Genomic DNA, 6,931 nt, shown 5'->3' with positions numbered 1-6,931 from the left:
CCTCTTTAGTTTATACCTAGCCTAAAACCCTAATCCATCCATCCCTCTTGGCTGTGTTTCTTCGGAGAGAGCCCTCTCCGGCTTGGTAGGGCTAGCTACTAAGTCAAAAGGTTGGTCTGTGGTTACCTTAAGTGGACTCTTCCTCATACTTGGAGATTCGGAGGAGTAATAACATACTGGCATCGTTGACGGGGAGCGAAAGCTCTATCTTCCTTGGGAAATAACGACCATGATTTAGATCTAATTGTTGATGGTGAACAACGGTTGGACACATAGGAAGGTTGTACCATTCACCTAGCGACTCCATTGATTGAAAGATCCAGAAAATATACACTTCATGGCAACTCCACTGCATTAAGATCAGTAGCTTGAAGAAATTTCAAGATGGGATCTGTTGCAAGAAGGTATGCTCCAATTAAAAGAGATCACGTTCCAGGTTTACCAAATAAAATGCCTAAGGTAATTTGGCAAAGAAATTTGCCTATGTTCAAAGATGTGAAAGGTTATGATGCTGCTCTTCATGTGGTGAGATTTCAAATGCATGTGCATATATTAAATATTGATTTTCCTGAAGACTGCTTGATGAAGATATTCATGGCCACTCTGGAAGGTGAAGCCCAATCTTGGTATGAAAGTTTGCTGCCTTCTTGTATTTATTGTTTAAGGGATTTTCATACCATGTTCTTTGAAAGGTATAAAGAATCTTGTCCATCCTTAATATTAGTTTAGAACTGTTGTAAACATGTTGATAGTTTTATTGAAAATATTGAGAACGTTTATGGAGATGATGAATTCATGGATGATGAGATCATGGAAGCCCTGTATGAAAATCCATTTCAGCAGCACAAAGAAAGCTTAGAGGATACTTGTTAACATGCTCAGGAAAGTTCGCAGTAGGCTGAAGATCTTTGTACAGTTGAAAATAATGGAAGACAAGGTCTTATTTCAGATCTGCTTGCAGCAAGAGATGGTATGAAGGAAAATCAAGTTTCAATTTTAGATTGTGATAAGGTAAAGCTCGCTATTCCTGATCTAGATTTAGATTGTGATGATGAAGAGTATGTTCTTCCAGATCCCATGAAGGAGAGCTCTAGTTTTGAGATCACCTTGAATGAAGAAAATGAAGTTATCAACCCAAGTGTTCTGATCCCATCAGAACAAAGTCTTCAGAAGGAGTTAATCCAGTCCCTTTATGAAAAACGAGACGAGATCTTTGTTCAAGTAAGTGAAAAATATTCTTTGGATGACTCTGTGGTAAATAATAGAAATTTCAGTTTTGAGTTTCAAGGACAATCTGAAGAAGCTAGTCACTTTGATACACAAGAACATATTCAACATCCTTGTGAATCTTTAGGAGGGAAAAAAGATAATTACTATTTTAGCAAAAGAAAACAAAAAGTCCTTTCTCCTTTGTCTGAAGATGAGATAGATCAAATCCCGAAAAGTCATGTTACCGCCCAAGCTAATGCAGATGAAGAATGTTTGCTATTTAAGAGTGACTTAGACTATGAATTTGAGGAGTATGAGCCTGAGAGGGACAGTATGCCAAAAATCGAGTCAAAATTTCTTATGATTGAGGAAGTTACAACCAACACTTAGATAACAGAAGGTTATACTTCCCTATGTCTTCCTATCAATCAACAACCAATTGTTCTTTTAGATTAGAATGAAGGGACTACTTGTATTTTTGCCGCTGGATCTCAAGACATGGTAATGCTTCAGGATTTTCAAGATCCCTTCGACAGTCTTTTGCAAGCATTGGAGAAGATGAATGTTATATTGTTTGTTAGTGTCAACCTTGGTTTCAGTTGTTACTGTGAGTTGCTTACATGTACATCATTCTTCCTGCTCGAGGAAAGTGAGAGCAAAATTTCAGTAAGTAGCCATCTGCTGGATTGGTTACACTGGAAGGATCACTTCACATGATTGTACATATTTCTTCAGTAGGTAGGTGGTTGTCATTAGGATTTGAAGCCCTCAAATATCGATGGTTTGCTGCCATTAATAAGTTTTGTAAGTACTTGTGTCAGTTAAGTAAGTCAGTATTGAGTCATTTTTCAGTTAGTTTTCAGTTCGTCACAAGTCAGTTTGTGTCATTTGAGTTGTCAGCATTTAGTCATGCATTTCAGTTTGAGTTTTTGACCGTATTGGCCCACATGGTTAGGAACTTGGTCTACGGTGTTCTTAACACCTCCAAGGAGCTGCCATCCCCAAGAAGGCCGATGTTAGAGTCAGTATTTTCATACTGCCATCAGTGATAAAAATACTCTTTTCATATCATATTAGGGTATCATTATGAATTTTTTGTCATTCCACTAGATCGTCATGCAAAAATTTGGCCATTGAAGGTTGAATTAGGGTTTCATTTACTCCTTTTAGAAATTTACCCCTTGTTGGATCATTTCAACCTTGCTGAGTATCCATTGTCCATAAAGTTAATGAGATCATGCCATCACATTAGTCATGTCATCTTGAAATTCAGTCCTTCAATGTCTTATTAGGTCTTTTAGGGTTTTTCAAGGTTTCATTAGGTCATTAGGGTTTCCAAGGTTCCAATAAAACTCCATTTCATTGCATAAGACCAACAAGTAAAGGGTGATCAAATAACATCTCTTCACCATGTGAAGATGATTTGTAAATAAAAATTCTTATTTCATCATGTAATTTTATGTTCACTATATGTAATAAGTACCGTTCCTAAGCTACCAACTCAATCTCTATATGCCAACTTCAATAAAGCAAAGTCAAATTCAAAGAGTTCTCAAAGACCATCAAAAGATCAATTTGTCAAAGGAAATAGTCAAGTGAAAGGGTAATGTTTCAAAAAGTTAAGTGAATGCCAAAGGGAGTTGTCTTTTTCCAAGGGTGTCCAAATCATCATTTTCCACAAGCACTAAACCCTAATTTCCTCTCCCATTGAGCTAGGGTTGGCTATGGAATTAGAGACATCTGAGAAGAGGAGGCCTAAGGGAGGTCATTTAATTAAGTATGAGGCCATTCCAACTCATAAACATCATGTCTCCATCATTTTCAAGAAGTCATTCCAAGGGACAAATCATTTGCCACAAATTCATAAACAGAGATGAATTTTACAAAATTGAGAGAGGTTTTTGTCCATAATAGGCCAAGGATGAAAAAATTCCTTCAATTTTTACACAGGTGTCATGGTCTTGGAGAAATTTCAAAAATACAGTTGCTACAAGAGAGTTGCTTCACTTTTGGAGTGACCTTGGGAAAATCAATTTTTCTCCTAATTCGAGTGTCCAAATGACTTTCTTAATGATTCAAATGATAACTAGTCAAAAATATATTTCCAATGAGCTATCATGAGATCAATTTGGAGTTGAGGAAGACCTCAAAAAGTTTCCTGCAAGAGCACACTTCAGTTTTGCACCCTCATTCTGCACTTTTTGACCAGTCTTGGGAGAATTGATTTTCGAGGGGCTATAATTGATCATTTTCAGTGCTTGATAGGTCCATTATGTATCCAAGAGAGATATATTTCCAAGGAGCTATAATGGGATCAATTTGTACTTCGGGAAGGCACTAAAAAGTCTATTTTAATTCGGCATTGCGCACTTCCTTCTGGCGCTACGCACTTGCCCAAAAATCAGCAGCATGGTCAGACGCGTAGCGTCCTAGGCACTGCACACTTTTTGAAGAAATGGAGACCACCACTAGATGCAGAAGGAAAAATACATCTAAGAAAACCATGTTTCCAGCCTTAGTTTGCAAAATTGGCAGGTGAAAAGGGAAAAAAGAACTAGCAAAAAATCATGTTTTTGCTTCATTTTTGGCCCAGGCGCTGCGCGTTTGACCAATAATGGGAGAATGAACTTTTGGAGGGTCAAATCAAGCCCATTTTGGAAAATAAAGGCATATTTGGAAACTATATAGGACAAGATTTCCAATGAGCTATCCTGGGCTCAATTTGGACACCAGGAATGTAGTCAAAATCAACCTGTAAGACGGAGAAAGCACTTGACATTGTGAGGGTGCATTTGACATAAAGATGGTGCACTTGACGATTTGCTTGATTTTTCACTGTTTTTCTCCAAATTTGATTTTCATCCTTGGAAATCAACTTTTTATTGATGTAATTGATGTTGTAAATGTAGTATTAATGTGGATAAGTTAACTAGGGGTAAATACATTAGGTTAATAAACTTCATCAAGTCAAAAGAATGAGTTTCAATGTAATTAGGGAGGAGTCACTTAGAGCTCCCTACATTATAGGTAGCAGTTCATATTTTTGTGGATCTCTTCCTCAACTCAGGGATTTGACCCCTGAGGATGAGAGAAGGTTGTTTTGAGGTCTATATATTCTATTTCTTCACTCTTTTCATAGGTTGGACTTAGTTGGATGTTGTAGTATTGATCAGAGACACTATTGTATCAGAATTTGGCCAGTTTTAATAGATGAGTTGCAACTATTTCTTTGGGATACATGTGGTATGGATGTTTAGCATTGTTTCTTCTCTGTTATCATTTGTGTGAATGTTTTGTAAGTTCATAAACCATTTCATGTCTATTATATGGTAATTTTCAAGTTGATAGGCATAATTCATGTTTGTTCATGCTCTGTTTTGGGAAAGTTATCATAATTTGTCCATCTTTCTTCAGTTTAGGAAGAATACATCTCCTATGCTCTTCCCAACTCCTCATCAGTCTTAAACCATCTCAAAAAATCACCTTTTAAGTGTTAAGCCTCTTGCCTACCTTTCCCCTTTGAATGTCTACAATCATATATGATTTGCCCTGACCTAGCCTCTTTGACCTAATATCCTCATCCAGCAATAACCCAATCAAATCAAATCAAAAAAACCCTATGCACTTTATACCTAGCCTAAAACCCTAATCCATCCAGCCCTCTTGGCTATGTTTCTTTGGAGAGATCCCTCTCCAGCTTGGTCTGTGGTTACCTTAGCTAGACTCTTCCTCAGCCTTGGAGATCCGGAGGAGCGATAACAGAAAGAATATGATTTTTGCTTCTCATAGTAAAGATGATATGCCTTGGTGGTAGTTGAATACTCTAAGAATATGCACTCTCAACTTCTCAACTTCTTGCATGCACTTTTATTATTTGTTCCTAAGGTATTAAGATATCACAAGTGGAACTAAAAAGCACGAGATGCTTTATTGAAGAAATGCAATTATACCACATTTTATAAGGAGTCTAGTTCCTAAGAACATGAGATAAACTTATATTTCTAACTTATTCTACACAAAAAATTGCATCATCCTAAACATTAACTCACAATTGTGAAAAATAACATGAATGTACCACATTCAGAGTGCCTTGTTCATTATTTTTGTTCAACCATTTTGTTGAGGATTCTATGGAAAAATTGTTTGATGCTTAATTCCATGTTTTGAAAAATGTTATTGACGAGATTCCATGTTTTCAAATCTTACCTCACTCATCTGATTTAAAGACATGGATTGTAGGCTAGTTTCAGAGGAAATTCAAGCATCAACTTATAATGAAAGCTTGGCTCCTAACCCTAGGATTTATGTTGAAAAATGCAACAAGAAATTCTCAATTTGATTTTGCCTTAGATAAATTGAGGAAATTCGAAATTCCACATTAGCAGACAACTTGGAGTAGTTAACTGAGGTGACATGGGCCCAATTCCTCAAGGAACAACACAAGGAAATAGGGTATGGTGTGCTGAATTGGTTAAGTACTAGCCAGATCAGTCATTCAGTAGGAGGGAATAGAATTGCTTTTGTAGGTTGAGATCTGGCATTGAGTTGGCAATTGTAATAGATTCTCTTACTCACTTGATTAATGAGCACAAGGTTGAAGGGGTTTTTTATCTGTTGCTTTCCCCTTAGATATATTTGCGTTTTCGTATGTATGTGTGTTATTTCTTATTGCATGTTTATGATTTATGTTCTAGATTGTGAATTGAATTATGCAAAGTAGTAGAGTAGGTTTAAGTCTTGTGATTTAGTAAATTTCATGAGTAGTTTCAAATCTACACCATAATTTATAAATTGTACCAGAGCTAGATTCACATTAGATCAGGAATTTCAAAGTTGTTTCTCAGAAGGATCGATTTTGCAAGATCAATGTAGCATAAATTCTTCAGAGCTAGAAGGATGGCTTTCTATGGACTAAGACTCGAGTATGCCCTTGAGGGGAGATCAAATTTTGTTGCTTGGAAGGATCGCATGGAGGCAATGTTGGAAGACAATGGATTGAAGGAATTTTTTGATAATGAAATCCAAAAACCAGGATCAACTGATGCCCAGGATCTAGTAGAATGGAATAAGTGTGTAGCCAAGGTGAGGAGAATAATATTGGACGGAGTACAGGACCGCATTGTCACCAATCTACACGGGAAAGAAACTCCTTATGTAATGTGGCAGGCATTTAAAAATATGTTCCAAAATAACAACGACCATAGGAAATTGGTGCTTAAGGATAAACTTCGAAGTATCAAGATGGAAAAGGATGACTTTATTTAGCAGTGTCTGAGCAAGTTCACACAATGTCGTGATGAACTTGCAAGATTTGGTGTTACCATTTCAGATGATGATTTGGTAAACTTAGCCCTTCTAGGCCTTCCCAAGAGCTGACATAACTACCAAGATTTGGTGAATGGGAGGGAGCAACTACCAAATTGGGAATGCTTATGGTATGATTTTGTACAAGAGGAAATAAGGAAGAATACTAGAGATGGGACCTCACCCAAAGAAGAGGAAGATGAATTTTCTCTAGTCATCAAAGGAAAGATCACTAAGGGAAATAATTCCCAAAGTGAGGTTGAATCTAGTCAAGAGGGTAAGAAGAAATCCTTTTCCAAAATTAAATGCTTCAATTCAGTCATGAATTCAGGCACTATGCCACTAAGTGTCCACACAAAAAGTCTAACACGAAGGAGCTTGTAGTAGCAGCAATAGGTGAAGCTTTAGCTTCATAATT

The sequence above is a fragment of the Pinus tabuliformis genome, chromosome X (genome assembly GCF_031772625.1).
Source record: "Pinus tabuliformis cultivar Carrire ecotype Pingquan chromosome X, CPIR1, whole genome shotgun sequence".
Taxonomy (NCBI): Eukaryota; Viridiplantae; Streptophyta; class Pinopsida; order Pinales; family Pinaceae; genus Pinus; species Pinus tabuliformis.
The sequence above is the reverse complement of the archived record's forward strand: the minus strand, read 5'-3'. Positions refer to the sequence as shown.